Genomic DNA, 22,709 nt, shown 5'->3' with positions numbered 1-22,709 from the left:
TCTTCCCCAAAATATGTACAATCTTCAAATGATAAGGCTGCAACAACAAACTCCATCTAAATATTCTAGCATTTTGGCTTTTTAATTTTTCCACCAACGTTAATGGGTTAGGGTCAGTGTATATTAGTGTTTCTTTATAGTCTTGGTGGACATTTACTTGAACTGTTTAAGGGCCAGCAATAGTCATAATGTTTCTTTTTATACAGTGCAATACATTTTTTGGTGGTGATTTAATTTTCTTGAAAAGTACCCTACTGGTTTTTCTATGCCCAGTTCATCATCCTGCAATACAACTGCACCAACCCCCAGGTCGCTAGCATCAATTGCTATCTTGAAGGGTTTAGCAAAATTTGGAGTAGCCAACACTTTTCAAAGATTAATGGATCAGATGGTAGCCAGTCTTCCCAACTGTGTAGTGTATCTGGATGATGTACTAATGTACAGTACCACTTGGCAAGAACACTTAAACCAGATAAAAACTCTGTATAAAAACTGCCAGCAGTGGATTTAGTGATAAATCTGGCAAAATGCGAATTTGGGAAAGCAACAGTAACTTACCTTGGATCCATAGTAGGACAAGGACAAGTATTGCCCAGAATGGCAAAGGTACAGGCCTTAGTGGAGTTCCTATTCCTAAAACTAAACGTGAAATCATGAGGTTCTTAGGTATGTGCGGTTTCTGCAGGAAATTTGTACGGAATTTTAGTGCTGTAGTTGCTACAAAAAAAGAAAACCAAAGTAGTCTGGTCAGATGAATGCCAGGCAGCTTTTGAAAAGCTAAAAGCAATCTTCCATTACACTTCCGCCCTTAGAGAAATGAAATGCCATTCTTAAAAATGTGTTTCATTACAATGCAAAACAGAAACTGATTCATTAATCTTTGAAAAGTGGCTGGGGAATTTTTTTAGCCCAAATGGCATCACCCGGCACTGATAAAGACCATCTGGTGTGACAAAATCTGATATTTCTTTAGCTCGAGGAGTCAAAGGAGCTTGCCAGTATCCCTTTAACAAGTCAATCTTTGTAAGAAACCTAGCACTGCCCACTCTGTCAATACAGTCTTCTCAGTGAGGAATTGGGTAGGAGTCTGCCTTTGTTACTGCATTGACTTTTCTGTAGTTGATACAAAGTCGGGTTGACCCATCAGCCTTAGGCACTAAGACTATTGGTGAACTGCAGCTGCTTTGACCTAGGTTCAATTAAGTTGTTTTCCAGCATGTATTGGATTTCTGCTCTTACTTGGGCCTGGTTATCTGGACTTAAGCGGTAAGGATGTTGTTTTAAAGGAACAGGGTCTGCTATATCCACATCATGTGTGGCTAAGGTTGTACATCCCGGCTTATCCCTACAGACTCTTAAATGTTGTGGAAAGCCTGGTTAGTTCTTCACGTTGTTTTGCATCTGAGTACAAAAGCATGTTGCCCAATTTTTCTAGCCATTATGTATTCACTAACTGGATAGTTGGAGGTTCAATCTGAGAATTGTCTAAGTCTCCTTCTGCCTCATCCTCACTATCCTTTTCCTTCTCAACAGTCCCCATTAATTGATATACCTGTCCTGACTTATCCTCCTCCTTGTGATAATATTGCTTTAACATATTGATGTGACACAACCAATTCTTCTTCTGGCGATCCGGGGTGTCAATCAAGTAATCTACCTTACCCACTCTTTTAATCACTTTATATGGGCCACTGAACTGTGCTTTTAATGGTTCACCCTGTAACGCTAATAATACCAATACTTCATAACCCTGGTTGAAAATTGTGGGTCTTTACATTCTTGTCTGCCCATTTTTCATATTGGCTTAGGATGCCTTAAGGTGTTAATGAGCCACAACACAAGCTTTCGTGAGCCTTTCCCAGAACATAGATACATAGTCTAGTATTGAAGATTCACTCCTTTGTTCTAAGAATCTATTTTTTATGAGTTTTAAAGGACCTCTTACTTCATGCCTGTAAACCAATTTGAAAGGACTGAAACCTGCAAACTCATTTGGTGAATCTCTGGTGGCAATAAAAGACAGTCTAGCCTTTTATACCAGTCATGCAGATATTCGTGACAGTATGTTCAAATCATTGGTTTTGAGAGTTTAATGGTAGCTCTCTAAAGCTCCCTGTGACTGAGTGATATGCTGAAGATGTCAACTGTCTGATACCCAAATTGCCCATGACTTCTTGAAATATCTTAAACATAAAATTAGAACCTTGATCTGATTAAACTTCAAGTGGTAATCCATATCTCGTAAAGAATTGGGTTATCTTTTCTATTACTATTTTAGCAGTAATTGTCTTCAAAGGAATGTCCTCTGGAAATCGAGTAGCCATTTCCATGATAGTAAGTATGTATTGATGTCCTGCTTTTGTTTTTGTCAAGGGTCCTACACAGTCTACCAATACCCTGCTGAATGGTTCCTCAATCATTGGTGTGGGAATTAGTGGTGCTGCTTTTATGGTAGGTTGCGGCTATCCCACCAATTGGCATATGGCATGTCCTACAAAATTGCCTCATGTCCCTTGTAAGACCTGGCCAGTAATAATGTTGGCTTATACGTGATTTAGGCTTCTGAATCCTCCTATGTCCTGCAAAAGGAATGTCATGTGCTAACCTTAATAATTCCTGGCGATATTCAGGTGGTACCACTATCTGTTCAACAACTGTCTAGTCATCGTCCGAAGGCCTATGAGGTGGTCTCCATTTCCTCCTCAAAATCCATCTTCAATATAATAGCCTTCTGGAATTCCTTTTGCCTCAGCTTCTGTCAGAGCCGACTTTGTTATACTGTATAACTCTGGGTCAGCTTGCTCTGTTGCAATGATCGACGATTTTTTAAACATCTCATTTGGATTATCTAAATACCCAAATAAGGTTTCAGATACTCAGCTATCTATATGTGGTGCCAATTTTACCTCCAACAATGGATCCTGTTTCACCATTGCTCGGGTTACTACACATGCAGGACATATTCCTGGGACTTGTTCCTGTCATAGTTCCATTTCTTTAACGTCACTTGGTTTCTCTGAAATTATAGGAGAAACTGATACTTTTGAGCCAGCCAAATCATTTTCTGGGAGTAGATCAATTCCCTCTACTGGCAAACTGTGGACAACTCCTACAGTTACCATCCCAGATATTAGGTAACTCCCTAGGCACACTTTATATAAAGGTATGGGTACATACTCCCCACCAATTCCGTTAACTAAAACTTTAGCATTTAGGACATTCTCTGGTGAAAATGTTATACCTTTCCCCAGCAAAAGGTTTTTGGTTGCTCCAGTATCCCTGAGTATAATAATAAGTTTTTTTGTCTCACTTAAAGGATATGGAGTCACTTTTCCCTTTGACAAGAATTCATTATAACTTTCAGGTTAGCCTCTACACTCATTTTAGTTTTTGTGTCTGGTTTTAGTCTGGTAGCTGCTGTTAAAGCTACAGCCTTGTCTGCTGTACTCTCAGTCAGAGCTCTTTTCTCTGTATTAGCTTTGTGTACCCCAACAAGTCGTATGGGTTTATCTCGCAATTTCCATCATTCAGAACAAAGGTGAGCTATCTTTTGGCAATGATAACACTTCAGCTTGCAAACCTCACTTCTACCCTCAACACCTTCTTTTCTGGTCTGAGGAGGTGATGCTGGGGAATTCCCAGCTGTTCCTTCTTTTCCCGGCTATTAGCTTTTCTTTCACTCTCCCACTTTCTATCGTTCTTGGGTTCATGGGGGTGATGGCTTATTCACAAGCTCAAAATCATCAGCAATTTCTGCTGCTTGCCTAGCTGTCAAAACTTTCAGGTTATCTACATGAGGTCTCACTACTGAAGGGATTGAATTTTTAAACTCTTCCAAGAGAATCAATTCTCTAAGGTTCTCATACATGTTTTCCATCTTTAATGCTCAAATCCAATGGTTAACATTAATCTGCTTCATCCTCTCAAATTCTACATACGTCTGCCAAGCCAATCTCTGTAAGTTCCGAAACTTCTAACAGTAAGATTCAAGGACCAGCTCATATGCAGCGAGAATAACCTTTTTTGCCATCTCAATCTGCAGAAGCCTCTTCAGGAAGCATGGCATAATCATCATGAGCTCTGCCCATCAACCTGCTTTGCATACGCAGTGTCCAGCTTTCCTTCGGCCATTTCATTTGTTTGGCTCAAAAGATATGAAAAATGCCTCTATGTCCCTTTCCTTAAACTTAGGAAGAGCTTACATGAATTTTAAACGGCTTTTCCTGGGTCCTGGGCTGAATTCAGACTCTTCCTGACCAGAATTTTCCCTGGATTCAAGACTGCCCCTTTATCTTAGTTACATTTCTCTTAATCTAAATTCCCTTTCTTTCTTCCTTTCCTCTTTTCCAAGATCAAGTTTTCTTAATTCTTTTTTAGCCTCAAGTTTTCTTATTGTTATTTCTTTTTCTTTTCCCAGTTGAAGCTCCAGTTTTTTTCATTTCTAACTGAATCTTAGACAATTCCACTGCATTACTCTCTGAATTACTATCTTCTTCCGCTTCTTCTTCTTCCAATTTTAAATGTTGGACTATTACATCAAATATCTCTGCTTTTTTAGCACCCTATTTCAACTCTAACCCCAATGTAGCTGCCAGATCTTTTAGTTAAAGTTGTCAAGTCACTGAGGGACACATTCTCCTTTCCCAAAAAGACTGCTGCAGCTGCTAATGCCATTCCAATGGTACAGCCTTTACCCTATTATACAAGAAACCTGGTTCCTTTTTTCCCCAAATTATTACACCCCTTGTAATTCACGTAATTGCTGTTGGATTTGGATCCCAGACAATCGAGTCCCCAATTAATATGTTGTGACCGAAGCGGCAGTAATGCACTGTCAATACAGTCCCATTACTCCACAGGTCACAATATATTATTAAAGTTTTCCACCTAGCAGAAATTTGCCAAATTAAACACTTTATTAACCCCGAGAATAAAACACACCAAATCAGGTATCTTTAAATAACATCAAATTAACTATTTATTATTAAACTAAATCTTAAACAATATTGAGATAAATCTTTGTCTAAAAAGACTTCATAACTTCTTATTCCTCCTAACCCTCATGCACATACACATACATTCAAAAACCAATGGTTAACCGGTTCTAAAAATTATGTTTTAAATTAGAGCTTTTTCTTAGGAATAACAAAACAACTGGGTTATAAGTTTTGGCGGGTTACATTTCTGGTTTGGTGAAGTGTCCCAGAGTCAAATACTCAGATGCCACTCGAAGTCTCCAGGTGAGTTTGGTGAACAGTCTGTAATAGATAGGCATCCATGATGCTTTGGCTGCAGTAGGCGTCACACATATCTTTCAACAAGGAGTATAACAACAGGTCTATTTAGATTTTTGAATTAGCAGTCTATCAGCAGAAACTTTACTGAGTTTCCAGAACTCCCAGAAACACAAAAGGCTACTCCTGAGGTAGAGACTTCTTAGAGACTGGAGTGAAAAGGAATTTTATACCTCTAATAGTGCAAATGTTCCTTTCCAGGGGTCATTTCCTCTTTAGGTGAAACACAGACTGTAGGCCAATGCAAATTTTCTGCTGAGAAAGACAAATCCTTCCTTCCTTCAAGAGAGCTAACTTCGCCAGTGTGCCAGTTCAAACCAGTTCTAACCAGTCTCTTTGCACACAGTCAGACTGATACAATATGGCATGTGATCTCTCTGTCTTGCTGTTGCTTGGGAAACAGGCTTGCAACTCACACACTGTTCCCAGAGAATATAAAAAAGCTGCTCTGTCTTAAAGGCACACAGACCCACTTTAGTTTTTAAACAGAAAAAAAACACTACCATGACCACTAGAGTTGCCTCATTCTCTTGCACAGAATGGGCCTTTTGAACACCAGGTGTTTGGGGCTTGGACATGAACACTTCCTGGAACTAAACAGGAATGCTATACCAACACTGAATGTGTGGTCTCTTTATGACAGAAGCTAGATTGTACTTTATGCTAATATTCTTGTGGAAGGTAGGTGGAAGTTTACTTCTAGTTTGACAGCCCACCAACTTTGGCCTGGATTCACTATTGTTAAACTGGTACCTGTTCTAATGCTGCATGCATTTTAGTATGCCAATGCAATAAAATCATTTCAATGCGTGATTATGGGCCTTTGTTGGGCATTAAAATGAATGAGAGAAATATAATGTTTGCGCAATTTTGTCAGAGCTGAAATCATTTCACACAGTGCATAGTAAAAGTGGATGCCAATTCTAAATAAGGCTATTTTGGAGCAACTGAACGATTGGATGAGGTGCATACATTAACTCCTTTGTGACTATATACTTGTGCTCTTCTCAGGGATGTGATATTGTTGCTCAAGTAATATATATTAGATCTGTTGAAACTGCATGATATGTGATAGAGCCCCTAGAATGAAAGAACTATAGAGTGGCGATATTGGGGTAAAATTCTTGAGTCAAGGATAAGGAGGGGGAGGGATTTCTGAAATGTGTTCAGGAGAACTTCCTTCATCAGTATGTTCTCAGCCCAATTAGAAATGAGGCATTGCTGGATCTGGAAATGGGAAATGAAGTGTGCCAAATGGACCAAGTATCTGTTGTGGAGCACTTGGCTAACAGTGACCATCGTGTCATAAGGTTCAGACTCGTAATACAGAAAAGCAAGGAACAAAATAAGGTAGGATGTCCATATTGGAAGAGGACTAATTTGAATATGATGAGAAAGGATCTAGCCAGGGTAGCATGGAAACGAAGACAGACAGAAAGAGCTGTATAGGAACAATGGGTTATCTTTAAGGAATAGATACTTCAGATACAGGCTAGGTACATTCCAATGAGGATGAAAGGTAAGGGAACCAATAACAGGGCTCTTTAGATGATGAGGGAGATAGAGATTATGATGAAACAAAAAAGTGTGCATGTCAGGTGAATTCTTCAAGTGAGAACCAGGCCATATACGTTACAATATGTTAAGAGGGGAGGTGAAGAGGGAAATTCGACTGACAAAGAGAGAATATGAGAATAGAGTGGCAGTCAACATAAAAGGGAACCCAAAAATCTTCTACCAGCATGTAACTTGTAAGCGGGTAGTAAGAGGTGGAGTGGAGCCTATGAGGGACAAAAAAGGTAATAAATGCTTAGAGGCGCAGGGCAAGGCTAATATACTTAATGAGTACTTTGTATCAGTGTTCACTAAGGAAGTGGAATCTGACAAAACATTGGTAGAAGCAGAGATAGTTGAGGCAATGGATAGGGTAAAAATTGAGAGGGGGAAGAACTAAAAAGGCTGGCTATGCTTAGGGTAGATAAGTCACCTGGTGCGGATGGCTTATATCTCAGGTTGCTAAAGGAAGTGGGGTTGGAGATAGCAGAAGACCTTTCCACAATCTTCTAATCTTCCCTAGATATGGGGGAGGTCCCAGAGGAGTGGAGAGTGGCAAATGTGATATCCTTATTCAAGAAAGGGTGTAAAGAGAGTCCTAGCAACTACAGGTCAGTTAGTTTAACATCAATGCTAGGTAAGGTTTTAGAAACAATGGGCTGGATTTTACCAAGCCCACGATGTCGGGCTCCATGGCGGCTGGTGGGGGTGGGGGGGGTGGTGGTGGTGCCGGAAGATGGCTGCAGGAGAGGCCCGTCATGTCGTTTTTGCAGGAGCACTTAAAACAATTATATAAAAGCAAAATACTGCAGATGCTGGAAATCTGAAATAAAATCAAGAAATGCTGGAAATACTCAGCAGGTCTGGCAGCATCTGTGGAGATAGAAGCAGTCTGATGAAGGGTCACTGACCTGAAACGTTAACCCTGCTTCTCTCTCCACAGATGCTGCCAGACCTGCTGAGTATTTCCAGCATTTCTTGTTTTTATTACTTAAAACAATTATCCTGGTATCTAGTAACGTGTTGCAGCAGATTCTGCTTTTGGCATTCAGCTTTTAAGGAAATGAGCTGTTTCTAGTGAACAGGAAATCCAGGGCTGGCATACATTACATACCTAAAAAAAAGCAACAACAATTATTTTCATAGATTCCCTTCAGACGTATTCAATTTTGAACAACTAAAATTAAAGTGTTGCCTTTATTAAGGAAGTTGTAATATATCAGTGCAATTCCTGATCTGCTTATATTAGACAATAAAATGCCACCAAAATCTGGAATTTGTTGGACTCACATAAACACCCAGCTTGAGACGTGGCTGTTTAAGTCATCATGGAACAAAACTTGAAATCTTCTTATTTCCTTTCCTTGGTAAAAGTCTGTCATAAAAATCCCAGATTTCAAACGTACAAGGTCCAGACTGCTGTGCCGTAACTAACGAAGAAGGCAAAAGCACAATGTGTAGTGAGGTGTTTGATTAAAAATGTGAATAATTGAGTTTTACTTGATTAGAATCCTTAAGCTTTGCCTACTATAGGGCACACCACAATGTATCCAGTTCTTTTGCCAAGTAAAATATGAACAGCTGTCATGTGTGCTTACAGGCACATCAAATTTAGGTGTCATTGGGACTTGGGGATTTTTAATTAAAAAGTTTTATTGTTACTTGTTAGCTTATTGGGAGAAAGTGCACCCAGTTCCTGACGGTCAATGGGAGGATGTTTGATTCCTGGACATTCAGCAGAGCTTATCTAATCTCAGATATTTTAGTGGAATGGAATCATTTTCTCTTCAGATGCTAAAGGTTCCTAAGTTTTTTTTTGTAATATGTTTAGCTAAGCCTACATTTTGTATTAATCACATTGTTAGAATCCCAAAATCAATTTTGTTTGTGCTGGAAGACGAGTGGGAGACTTGAGGTGCGCAAGAGGCACTTGGATTGGTTACAACTACATTTTTCGCTTTCCTTCATCTGCTGAAAAGAAGAACACCAAATATCATAAATACTAAAATATAAGGAAAGTCAAGGATGAGAAAAAGCTTTTTGGCCCTCCGAAACTCTTTACAAGCAAGAGCGTGAGGCTGCAATAGCATAGGTTGGGTCTATCTTATAAACAATCTAGCACAAAGAAAGTTAATTAGCAAAGAGCAAAATTCATTTGTATGTGCTACACTTTTGATCTTTTTCAGTTAATGTGACATAAAGGTCATGAAATTATGTGGCATGTGAGCTCAGGATACCAGTTATCCAGTACGTTTCTAAAGTTAGATTTTTTACTTACTTTTCACATGTGGAAGAACGTCACTGATATTGTGAATAGTTACCCATTCCCAAGAGGGCAAAAGCTGCTGAAATATGAATTGTTATTAACCATATGGAGATTGGAGTTAAATTTCACGATTGCTTAAGGAAAATTAAATCTGTGCATAAAAGCGAACTGTAGTATGTCATGTTTCAACACATGGAGATCATATTGCAACTGTATAATGTTGAAAATAGGTCTACTGCTAGATAAGGCTCTAGTACCTGAAGATAGTTACATACTTGTATTGATTCCTACCACAGTTTTTGGAAATCCAATTCAAATAAGATTTAGTATACCTGGTGTTTGATAAGTTACTGTGGTATTTCTTCAATTGCTTTGATTTTGTTTCAGATCTGCAAAATATTTCCATCTAATAGAAATTTTCTGTAATGTATCCCATGCATTTTGATCTTAAACATCCCTTTCCCAAGGGTAGAGTGGTTTGTTTACCTTTATTTTACATATTTTACTGCAGTATACAAAAGGAATTCATTCCCTGCCCTGTTAAGTTTCTGTTAGTTCTCTTGATATAACAACCTTTATGCTGATATGTTAAGCAAATAAAATTTAAACCTTTTGGTGAATGACATTCAAAGTAGTGCAAATACAACTCTATGCTCTGAAGAAATTTACTTGCAAAGTTGGCATGAACATTTGGATTAATTTAGAGTTCACATGAATACTCCCATCACAGTTGCCAGAGAAATGGACACCTCAGATCTTCATTGATGTAAATTCTGTTTCAAATGCATTGGGTGGACTGGTGGAACCTGAGTGAACCTTGCAATAATGAGAGCAGCCGCATAGCAATGTGCACTGCTGATGGTACATTGCCCGCATCGCCTTCCCCCTCCTCCTTCCTCTCTTCCTCATCTTCCTCCTCCTTCTTCTTGCAATCATCTGAAGAGGTTCTTTGCTCTGTGCCTTGTTCTTCTTACACGTCCAAACCTTACTATATTGCTATTTGCGCACAGCCTAGAACAGCATAAACATTTTGGAGATTCTGGCTGGTGCGTACTGAAGGGCGCCTCCAGATCTGTCCAGGCACCTTCAGCATGCTGATGGCAAGTTCAGTGATACATCTAGTAAGCATATGACTTTCATTGTGCTGCCCCTGGGCCTCGTTCCTCAGCTTTTTGAGAGGTGGCATTTGACACATTTTATGTCGATAGCCCTTGTCTCTGAGCAGTCAGCCAGTAATTCTGCTTCTGGGTGCCAAGAGATCAGAAAGGGTGGAATGCCAGAGGACGAAAGCATTGGGGCAGCTTGCGCACAACTCTATTAAGATTATTTTGTGGTTTCACACCACCTGGACATTGATGGCATGGAAGCCCTTGCAGTTGACAAACACTCTGATGGGCATTATTACAGGTAAAGTTCACAAAATTGCCTACCCTAGTAATGAAGCAATCCATCACCTGTCTCATGCATTTGTGAGTTGCTGAGTGCGAGATCCTGCAAATGTTCCTGGCAAAGCCCTGGAAGGATCCAGAGGCAAAAATGTTGAGGCCAGTGGAGACTTTAACAACCACTGATAAAGCATGGCCACCAGGTCCTGGTGGCAGCAGATCTTGTTCTAGCAGGTTGCTAATGTCTGCCACCACCTGACATGACACCTGAGCCTCCTCAGACACTGGCATTCTGACATGTTACTGAGGCTTATCCCCTGCCTGTACACCCTTTGTGTCTGGTACGCACCCCTTGGAGCTGCACCTCTCTGCTGATCTCCTTTCTCCTATGGAGCAACAGGCTGTTGGTGGTGCAGATCCTGCTGCTCCTGCTGGTGCTGATGATCTTGGTCCTTATCTGAGGTCCAGACTAACACAGCCTAAGTGGCACCCATACTGATCTTATAGATCAGAGCTCCAAAGTGCAGATCAGCCTTCCAAACCTCAAGTGTACTTAACCCCCTCCAAAGTGGGTAAAGCAACCTCTCAGCACAAGAACTGTGAACAAACCCTTTCAGACAGGTAGGTAAGAAAGCAGCTGTAAGTATTGAGTACTTATTGGCATATTTCCCTGTCATGGCTCAATTGCCCCTGAGTTCCAGCTGTCTTTTCGCCTTGCTTTCACACCTGAGTTCCAGGAAACCCGGGAAACCCTGGAGCCAAAGTTAAACTCATGTTACACAGAACTCCCGTGGGGGTTGTGTGAAAGGGGCTCAATACGCTGGAGTGAAATGCGGAAGTCCGTGGATTGGAACTGAAGTTTCCCAATGCACTCCCACTTTTCCTGGATTTCAGCCCTCTCCATCCGCATCCAAACCCATGTTAAAATTCCCCCTTGATTCTGGTTTTGAAATAGAAGTTGTCTTCCTCTACTTACCTGCTTCACATAATATCAAAAAAAATGTTCTAAGGGTTTTTAAAAAATAATTCTACATCAGCAACAAACAAAAAAAATTGGTTTTCAAACAAAGACCCCAAAGATCTTTGTCTACTCCTGCTGCAATATTACCAGGCTCCCTGTTTGGTTTTAGGCCTGGCAAAAATTGGTAACATTAAATGATGATGAAATTCAGAACAACAATAATGTCAATTGATATTAGTATAGAGAGAGCACATTACCCCATTTTTCTGAACTCTGCTGGCACCCATTGGGCTTGATTTGTCATTTTTAGCATAAACCAGATCTAGTCATTGAATTTTTGGCACCCCAGCAAGGTTTGTCAAAGCCCCCCGCCCAACTTGTCTGCTTTCACTGTTTTCTTGAGAGTTTTATATGGACATTGACAAAGTCTAATTTGTGATTGTGTGGCTGGGGACAAGAGGTATTTTTATTTCCATTTCACTACTATACAATGCTGTACATCCATGGCTGATCAAGGTGTTGCACACTTTAAAGGTATTTTTTAAGGTGACCCTGCACAAATAATTCTGCAGGAGCTTGTTTTCCAATTGATCAAAATGTATTATTGTACACGGTAAACACTGAATCTGCAGCAAAAGTCTTCAAAGAGTACACATGGCCAGTGCAGTAGCCATATGGTATGGAGCAGAAAGGAAGTCAACCTACAGCATGGTAAGGGGGAACAAGGTGGGGGAAATGAGAATCTCACAATAAAAGGAAAACCATATAAATAAAACTTGTACTTCACACAGGATTGTAATCCATCAAATGATGCTGTATACCATGTCCCAAATATAATTTATTCAGCAAATTTGCAAATCTGTGCTTCTTGTGAGATCTCCAGCCACAAAGTAAACCATCATCAGTAAATTAATATTATCAATAGCCCCAGAGTACATGGTACCAGCCTATGCAAACCATCCCCAATTAGCCTAGTTTTAAAAAAAAGTTTTCAGTTTAATTATTTATAACACACCAGGCCATCTCTATGGTACTCTCTGAAATATCACAAGCTCGCACAGACCAAATGCTCAAGTGTCACATACTAACATGCGATGCAACACAACTTTCGTACAGCTCCCAGCAAACAGACCTACAGTAGAAAATATTTACAATATTTTCACTTGTTTAAGGAATTGTATTTAACCTTAAAAGTATTTTTACGATCACCACCTAACTACTGAGCAAATAAATTGCTGCAAACTTAATCTAAGTTTGTAAAAAATATAAAATCACAGATGTTTGTGTTCTAATGTTTTCTGACAAAATCCTATGATATAATGATTTTCAGATGATACCAAACTAGGCGTTGCAGTGGAAACAGAGGAGTTTAGAAATTACAGAATGAGTTGGATAAAATATGTGAGTTGGCAGAATAAGGGTAGCTGGAATTTATTGCAGGGAAGCTTAAAGTACTGCACGTATGGAGGAAAAATAGGCGCCTGTTGAAATAGTTAAAGATGAAGTTGAAAGAGACTGAGGAATCTTAATAGACTTGATGTTGAACATCTGGAGTTTTTCACTTCTACACTCATCCTGGCCATTCACTTTAATGGATGAAAAATCGTGGGCTGGAAAATCTCGGAAAACCCTGGCCTACCTGTCTGACCAATGCAGAGCAGCAATAAAATAGCTAAAACAGTAGAATACAAGTCAGAGGAAGTTGTGATGAAACTGTACAGTGCTCTGCTGAGACTACAGCTAGAACGCTGCTTTCAGTTCCGGTCACAAAGACAAACTGAGAAATTCATGTGCTGGAGGCTGTACAAAGAGCAGCCATGAAGCTGATCCCTACTGTTAAAGGTACGTGCTACAAGAAAAGATTGAAGAAGCTTTGGGTTTTCAGCCTGGAAAGGAGACATCTGTAAGGTATTCTAATTAAGGTATATAAGATAATTAAGGGAATGGAAAAGGAAAATCCAAAATAGAGTAAATGATCCTGTCCTACTTCAGGCCAGGAGCAGCACACCTGACGAACACTACCCCTGTCCAGCCACAGGATTGTCTGGATAGCCTGCCGGCCATTTACAGGGCTTGAGTGCACTTAAAGTGCAGTCTTGGCTTCTGGCCAAATCCAGTCCTGAAGGAAGAGGGAGAAAAGACAGGAGAATCTCCTTGTCACAGTGATTGCACAGTGTTCAGTATCATTCACAACTCCTCAGATACTGAAGCATACAGCAAGACCAGGATAACATTCAGGCTTAGGTTGATAAGAGGCAAGTAACATTCATGCCATACAAGTGCCAGGTGATGACCATCTCCAACAAGAGAGAATCTAACCATTGCCCCTTGATATGCAATGGCATTACCATTGCTGAATCCCCCACCATCAATATTCTTTGGGTTACCATTGACCCAGAAACATAACTGGACCAGCTATATAAACCAAAGCATAATACTGCGGATGCTGGAAATCTGAAACAAAAAGAGAAAATCCTGGAAATATTTAGCAGGTCAGGCAGCATCTGTGAAGCCAAAAACAGTTAACATTTCAGATCTGTGAACTTTCATCAGAACTGACAGAAGTTAGCAATGTAATAGGTTTTGAGCAAGTGAAAGGGAGGAGTGGGAAGAAGAACAAAAGGGAAGGTCTGTGATCGGGTTTTTAAAATTTTTTCTTGGGATGTGGACATCACTGGCAGGGCAGCATTTGTTGCCCACCTCTAATTGCCCTGGAATTGAATGGCTGGCTAAGCCATTTCAGAGGGCAATTAAGAGCCAACCACATTGCTGTGGGTCTGGAGTCACATGTAGGCCAGACCAGATAAGGACAGCAGATTTCTTTCTCTAAAGGACATGAGTGAACCAGATGGGTTTTTATGACAATCGATGATTGTTTTATGACACTATTACTGTGGCCAGATTTTTAATTAATTAAAGTTAAATTCCACTTTCTGCCCTGGAGGGATTTGATGCCATGTCATTAGCTGTGCCTCTGGATTACTAGTCTAGTGACAAATTCCACTACGCCACCGTCTACCCCCCTCCCCCCGCCCCCCCCACCAGAGTGGAGCACAGGAGAGATTAAATGAAAAAAGGTTTCATGGTACAAAGCTAAAGGGAGTGGTAATGGGACAAGTAAAGCAACAAATGATGTGTCTGGATGAGGTTGGAATGGCAGGTTCCCAGATTCCCAGGAGGACAAGGATGAAAAGTGCACTCATGCAATCAGCGAGCAAGAAAAGAGTTAAGTGAGCGTTGGTCCTATAGAAAGTGAGTCTGGAGAATTAATAAGGGAAAATAAGAAGATGGCAGATGAACTGAACAGGTATTTTGCATCGGTCTTCACATAGAGGATACAAGTAACATCCCAGTATTAGCTGAAATCAAGAAATGGAAGGGAGGGAGGAACTCAAGAAAATTACAATCACCAGGTAAGTGGTACTGAGCAAATTGTTGGAGCTGCGGGCTGGCAGGTCCCTGGGTCCTGATGGACTTTATCCTAGGGCCTTAAAAGAAGTGGCTAGTGAGACAGTTGATGTGTGGTTTTAATTTTCCAAAATTCCCTCGATTCGGGGAAGGTTCCATTAGATTGGAAAATAACCAATGTAACTTCTTTATTCAAAAAAGGAGTGAGACAGAAAGTAGGAAACTACAGGCCTGTTAGCTTAACATCTGTCATAGGGAAAATGTTAGAAACTATTAGTAAAGACGTTATAGCAGCGCATTTAGAAAAATTCAAGGTAACCAGGCAGAGTCAACATGGTAATATAAAAGCAAAATACTGCGGATGCTGGAAATCTGAAACAAAAACAAGAAATGCTGGATTCACTCAGCAGGTCTGGCAGCATCTGTGGAAAGAGAAGCAGAGTTAACGTTTCGGGTCAGTGACCCTTCTTCGGAACTGACAAATATTAGAAAAGTCACAGATTATAAACAAGTGAGGTGGGGGTTGGGCAAGAGATAACAAAGGAGAAGGTGCAGATTGGACCAGGCCACATAGCTGACCAAAAGGTCACGGAGCAAAGGCAAACAATATGTTAATGGTGTGTTGAAAGACAAAGCATTAGTACAGATTAGGTGTGAATATACTGAATATTGAACATCAGCAAGTGCAAACCTGAAGAAAAACAACCTGAAAAAAACAGTGGGTAAGCAAACTGAACAAACTAAGATGAAATGAAATAAATGCAAAAAAAGATTGTAAAAAATGTAAAAAGGAATGCAAAAAAAAGGAAGAAAAAATAACTAAAAATGACTAAAAATGAAAGTAAAGTGGGGGGCTGTCATGCTCTGAAATTATTGAACTCAATGTTCAGTCCGGCAGGCTGTAGTGTGCCCAATCGGTAGATGAGATGCTGTTCCTCGAGCTTGCGTTGATGTTCACTGGAACACTGCAGCAATCCCAGGACAGAGATGTGAGCATGAGAGCAGGGGGGAGTGTTGAAATGGCAAGCAACCGGAAGCTCAGGGTCCTGCTTGCGGACTGAGCGGAGATGTTCCGCAAAGCGGTCACCCAGTCTGCGCTTGGTCTCCCCAATGTAGAGGAGACCACACTGTGAGCAGCAAATACAGTATACTACATTGAAAGAAGTACAAGTAAATCGCTGCTTCACCTGAAAGGAGTGTTTGGGGCCTGGGATAGTGAGGAGAGAGGAGGTAAATGGGCAGGTATTACACCTCCTGCAACATGGTTTTGTGAAAGGGAACTCATGTTTAATCAATTTATTGGAGTTCTTTGAAGAAGTAACATGTGCTTTGGATAAAGGGGAACTGGTGGATGTACTGTACTTAGATTTCCAGTAGGCATTTGATAAGGTGCCACATCAAAGGTTATTGTGGAAAATAAAAGCTAATGGTGTAGGGAGTACCATTTTGGCATGGATAGAGGATTGGCAAGCTCACAGGAAACAGACAATAGGCATATATGGGTCATTTTCTGGTTGGTAAAATGTAATGAGTGGTGTGTCACAGGGATCAGTGCTGGGGCCTCAACTTTTTATAATTTATATTGTCATGCTAAGCCCCCACCTGTCAAGAATGAGGCACATCAATTTTGTCATGAATATTGATTTTTAACTGTTGTTGGAGCGAGGAAATGACTTGTTAAACAGATCAGCCGTAGCTAGAAAAGAAATTTTTCCATACAAACAGATATCAAAGGTGAGGAAGCGCATTCCAGGGCCTGCTAAGGAGGATACAATCCACAAGTGCCAGGACTGGTTAGACCAGCTGGTCACATGACTACCTGGCTGTTCCAGGGTTTTCTTTTGAACTGGCCACAGAGAGTTTGAAGGCAGAGTGTCTGTTTGCTCCTGGACTGAGAAGATCTCTCCTGTCTGCTCCCATCTCTTTCTCACAAGCCTCTGAATCTACTGAAGACACATGAACCCCAAGAGAGAAAAGTCTCCTACAGTGAACAAGGTTTAAGAAGAATACTGGGCCCCAACGAAAAGCAAGATCTACCTACAATCAAGGACTCTACAGTGAGCTCGAAGAACCGTAACAACAACTCTTCAGATATTGCCTTTAACATTTCCACTTTATTTTTCTTCTGCTCTTTTCAGTCTCTATTTGCATGTGTGTATCATGTATGCATGCTAGTGTGGGCGTGGCATGTATCCGTAGGTGTTAACCGAATTAGAGTTTAAGTTTAAGTTTAATAAATTTCAACTTTTTCTCTTTAAACCTAAGAAAACCTGTTTGTGATGGTTTCTTTGCCTTATAATTGGAAAGCAGTGAACAAGTATTTACCAAAGGGGAGCTAAAAACAGGGTGTGTTTAAAAATTAAACCCTGTTACAGTAAGACCAGGTGAAAGCGGAAAGGGATCCCTAGACCTCTTTCTCACCTGGTCGTAACAATATAAATGACTTGGATGAAGGGACTGAAGGTGTGGTTGCTAAATTTGCTGATAACACAAATATAGGTAGGAAAGGTTAAGTGAATGGGCAAAGAACTGGCAAATGGAGTATAATGTGGGAAAATATGAAATTGTCTATTTTGGCAGGAAGAATAAAAAAGCATATTATCTAAATGGTGAGAGATTGCCGAGCTCTGAGATGCAGAATGATCTGGTTGTCCTCATGCATGAATCTCAAAAGGTTAGTATGCAGGTACAGCAAGTAGTTAGGAAAGCTAATAGAATGTTATCGTTTTTGCGAGGGGAATTGAATACAAAAGTAGGGAGGTTATGCTTCAGTTATACAGGGCATTGGTGAGACCACATCTGGAGTACAGTATTGGTCTCCTTATTTAAGGAAGGATGTAAATGCTTTGGAAGCAGTTCAGAGAAGGTTTACTAGACTAATACCTGGAATGTGTGGGTTGTCTTATGAGGAGAGGTTGGACAGTCTAGGCTTGTATCCGCTGGAGTTTAGAAGAGTAAGCGGCGACTTGATTGAAACTTATAAGATTCTGAGGGGTCTTGACAGTGTGGACGTGGAAAGGAGGTTTCCTCTTGTGGGAGTATCTAGAACCAGGGGTCACTGTTTAAAAATAAGGGGTCGCCTATTTAAGGCAGAAATGAGGAGAAATCTTTTCTCTCAAGAGGGTTCTAAGTCTTTGGAACTCTCTTCCTCAAAAGGCGGTGGAAGCAGAGTCTTTGACTATTTTTAAGGCCGAGGTAGATAGATTCTTGATAAGCAAGGGGGTGAAAGAGTCTTGGGGGTAGGTGGGAATGTGGAATTGAGGTTACAATCAGATCAGCCATGATCTTAGTGAATGCCAGAGCAGGCAAGAGGGGCCAAGTGACCTACTGCTCCTCCTAATTCGTATGTTCATATGTATGTAAGCATTTTACACAGTAAACTTGGATCAACATGTCAATGCTATTACGCAATCTGAGGCATTTGCCATGATCAGGATTATATGTCTGCAGAAGAATGGTAAGCATAAGCTTCGAGTAAAAATCGACACCGGAGCAAGTGCAAATATTCTGCCCATCCACATACTGAAGGACATGGACTTAAAGAAATAGGAATCTATGGTAAGACCCACCACAACTAGGCTGACTGCCTACAATGGTTCTCCAATCAAGTGCATTGGAATGATAACTTTACAGTGCAGTTATGGGAGCTCAAAATGGCTACCACAAATGTTTTATATTGTAGACACAACTGGACCAGCTGTCGCAGGACTTCCAGTATGCCAAGATTTATGAATTGTCACAATACATGAGGTCAGCATCGCACCAAAATGTCTGGAAGGTTGCAACACAGAGTGCATTGAGTTGGTTAGAGACCTGAAGCTACTTTACCGAAACAAGTTTGATGCAATCAGCAATTTCAAAGGTGATGCCATATTGAACATGAGGGAGGTTGCAATTTCTACTATCGACACACCAAGGGAGTGCAGTGTGCAGTAACCAAATGTCTATGCTGTTTCTGGCCTTATTGAGAGGAGCTCAATATATCACAAGGGGTGATTTTCAAAGGGAAATGAGTCCTGATACCCAAAGCTCTGCATTCTGATATTCTAACCCAACTATATCAAGGGATTTAGGAATAGAATGCACCAGACACCTTGCCAGAGAGATGGTCTACTGGCCAGGAATCAACATTGATGTTGAGATGGTGGTGAAATCCTGTGAGGCATGTCAAAGTTGTCAGCCAAATCAACAGAAGGAATCCTTGATCCCCCATGAAATACCTTCACATCCATGGGGGAAGATTGACATAGATTTATTTCACATTCAAAGTGATGATTTCCTCCTTGTTACGGATTACTTCACCAAGTTTCCAATCATCATGCAGCAACGAGATATGTAAAGGGCGGTGGTTGCTGATTAAGGTTAGTGCTCTGTTCAGCCTATTTGGCGTATTAGAAGAAATTATCTCTAATATTGGGTCGCAATATACAGGAAGAGCATTCCAAGACAGGTGTACCAGGTGGGGAGTCCATCACGTGGCATTGTCACCAAATTATCCAAAGTACAATGGCATGGCTAAGCACATGGTGTGCACCATCAAATCGTTAATCTGAAATGTCGACAGACGGGACAAGATCTCAAGGTTGCAATGCTGTACCTCTGAGCTACTCCGTCGGACTTGGGCCGACCGTTGCCTGCAGAGTTGTTGTTTGGAAGGCAGGTAGGAACTAACCTGCCCAGTCATCATCTCTCTAAGTTTTCCACAATAAATAATATATTTCTTTCCAAACAAGCGAAGATGAAGGCATCATATGACAGACAAGCAGGACCAGAATTAGTTCGATTGCGAGTCGGACAGAAGGTCAGAGTTCTTAATCGTGCATTGGAAACTTGGTATCCTGCAGAGGTTGCTAGGACCAGATCATACGAGGTCCAGGCACCCAATGGTGCAATTCTCAGACAGAACCAAAGTCAACTCAGAGAACTGTATTTTTTTTTTATTCATTCATGGGATGTGGGCGACGCTGGCCAGGCCAGCATTTATTGCCCATCCCTAATTGCCCTTGAGAAGGTGGTGGTGAGCTGCCTTCTTGAACCGCTGCAGTCCATTTGGGGTAGGTATACCCACAGTGCTGTTAGGAAGGGAGTTCCAGGATTTTGACCCAGCGACAATGAAGGAACGGCGATTTGGTTACAAGTCAGGATGGTGTGTGACTTGGAGGGGAACTTGCAGGTGGTGGTGTTCCCATGTATTTGCTGCCCTTGTCCTTTTAGTTGGTAGAGGTCGCGGGTTTGGAAGGTGCTGTCTGAGGAGCCTTGGTGCGTTGCTGCAGTGCATCTTGCAGATGGTACATACTGCTGCCACTGTGCATCGGTGGTGGAGGGAGTGAATGTTTGTAGATGGGGTGCCAATCAAGTGGGCTGCTTTGTCCTGGATGGTGTCGAGCTTCTTGAGTGTTGTTGGAGCTGCACCCATCCAGGCAAGTGGAGAGTATTCCATCACACTCCTGACTTGTGCCTTGTAGATGGTGGACAGGCTTTGGGGTGTCAGGAGGTGAGTTACTCGCCTCAGAATTCCTAGCCTCTGACCTACTCTTGTAGCCACGGTAGTTATATGGCTAATCCAGTTCAGTTTCTGGTCAATGGTAACCCCTAGGATGTTGATAGTGGGGGATTCAGCGATGGTAATGCCATTGAATGTCAAGGGGAGATGGTTAGATTCTCTCTTGTTGGAGATGGTCATTGCCTGGCACTTGTGTGGCGTGAACGTTACTTGCCACTTATCAGCCCAAGCCTGGATATTGTCCAGGTCTTGTTGCATTTCTACACGGACTGCTTCAGTATCTGAGGAGTCACGAATGGTGCTGAACATTGTGCAAACATCTGCGAACGTCCCCACTTCTGACCTTATGATTGAAGGAAGGTCATTGATGAAGCAGCTGAAGATGGTTGGGCCGAGGACACTACCCTGAGGAACTCCTGCAGTGATGTCCTGGAGCTCAGATGATTGACCTCCAACAACGGCACAGTGGCACAGTGGTTAGCACCGCAGCCTCACAGCTCCAGCGACCTGGGTTCAATTCTGGGTCCTGCCTGCGTGGGTTTCCTCCGGGTGCTCCGGTTTCCTCCCACAGGCAAAACATTTGCAGGTTGATAGGTAAATTGGCCATTATAAATTGCCCGTAGTATAGGTAGGTGGTAGGGGAATATAGGGACAGGTAAGGATGTGGTAGGAATATGGGATTAGTGTAGGATTAGTATAAATGGGTGGTTAATGGTCGGGACAGACTCGGTGGGCCGAAGGTCCTGTTTCAGTGCTGTATCTCTAAAAAAAAACACAACCAACTTCCTTTGCGCGAAGTACGACTCCAGCCAGCGGAGGGTTTTCCTCCAGATTCCCACTGACCTTAGTTTTGCTCGGGCTCTTTGATACCATACTCGGTCAAATGCTGCCTTGATGTCAAGGGCAGTCACTCTCACCTCACCTCTTGAGTTCATCCCTTTTGTCCATGTTTGAACCAAGGCTGTAATGAGGTCAGGAGCTGAGTGGTCCTGGCGGAACCCAAACTGAGCGTCACTGAACAGGTTATTGCTCAGCAAGTGCTGCTTGATGGCACTATTGATGACACCTTCTATCACTTTACTGATGATAGAGAGTAGGCTGATGGGGCGGTAATTGGCCAGGCTGGATTTGTCCTGCTTTTTGTGGACAGGAAATACCTGGGCAATTTTCCACATTGCAGGGTAGATGCCAGTGTTGTAGCTGTACTGGAACAGCTTGGCTAGGGGCGCGGCAGGTTCTGGAGCACAGGTCTTCAGTACTATTACCGGAATATTGTCAGAGCCCATAGCTTTTGCAGTACCCAGTGCCTTCAGCCGTTTCTTGATATCACGCGGAATGAATCGAATTGGCTGAAGTCTGGCATCTGTGATGCTGGGGACTTCAGGAGGAGGCCGAGATGGTCATCAACTCGGCACTTCTGGCTGAAGATTGTTGCAAATGCTTCAGCCTTATCTTTCGCACTGATGTGCTGGGCTCCCCCATCATTGAGGATGGGGATATTTGTGGAGCCACATCCTCCAGTGAGTTGCTTAGTTGTCCACCACCATTCACGGCTGGATGTGGCAGGACTGCAGAGCTTAGATCTGATCCGTTGGTTATGGGATCGCTTAGCTCTGTCTATAGCATGCTGCTTACGCAGTTTGGCACGCAGATAGTCCTGTGTTGTAGCTTCACCAGGTTGACACCTCATTTTGAGGTATGCCTGGTGCTGCTCCTGGCATGCTCTCCTGCACTCTTCATTGAACCAGGGTTGGTCTCCTGGCTTGATGGTAATGGCAGAGTGGGGGATATGCCGGGCCATGAGGTTACAGATTGTGGTTGAGTACAATTCTGCTGCTGCTGATGGCCCACAGCGCCTCATGGATACCCAGCTTTGCATTGCTAGATCTGTTCGAAATCTATTCCATTTAGCACGGTGATAGTGCCACACAACACGATGGACGGTACCCTCAATGTGAAGGCGGGACTTCGTCTCCACAAGGACTGTGCGGTGGTCACTCCTACCAATACAGTCATGGACAGAAGCATCTGCAGCAGGCAGATTGGTGAGGACGAGGTCAAGTATGTTTTTCCCTCTTGTTGGTTCCCCCACCACCTGCTGCAGACCCAGTCTAGCAGTTATATCGTTTAGGACTCGGCCAGCTCGGTCAGTAGTGGTGCTACCGAGCCACTCTTGGTGATGGACATTGAAGTCCCCCACCCAGAGTGCACTTTGTGCCCTTGCCACTCTCAGTGCTTCCTCCAATTGGTGTTCAACATGGTGGAGTACTGAGTCATCAGCTGAGGGAGGGCAGTTTGTGGTAATCAGTAGGAGGTTACCTTGCCCATGTTTGACCTG

The sequence above is a fragment of the Heterodontus francisci genome, chromosome 18 (assembly GCF_036365525.1).
Source record: "Heterodontus francisci isolate sHetFra1 chromosome 18, sHetFra1.hap1, whole genome shotgun sequence".
In the NCBI taxonomy this organism is placed as follows: Eukaryota; Metazoa; Chordata; class Chondrichthyes; order Heterodontiformes; family Heterodontidae; genus Heterodontus; species Heterodontus francisci.
The sequence above is the reverse complement of the archived record's forward strand: the minus strand, read 5'-3'. Positions refer to the sequence as shown.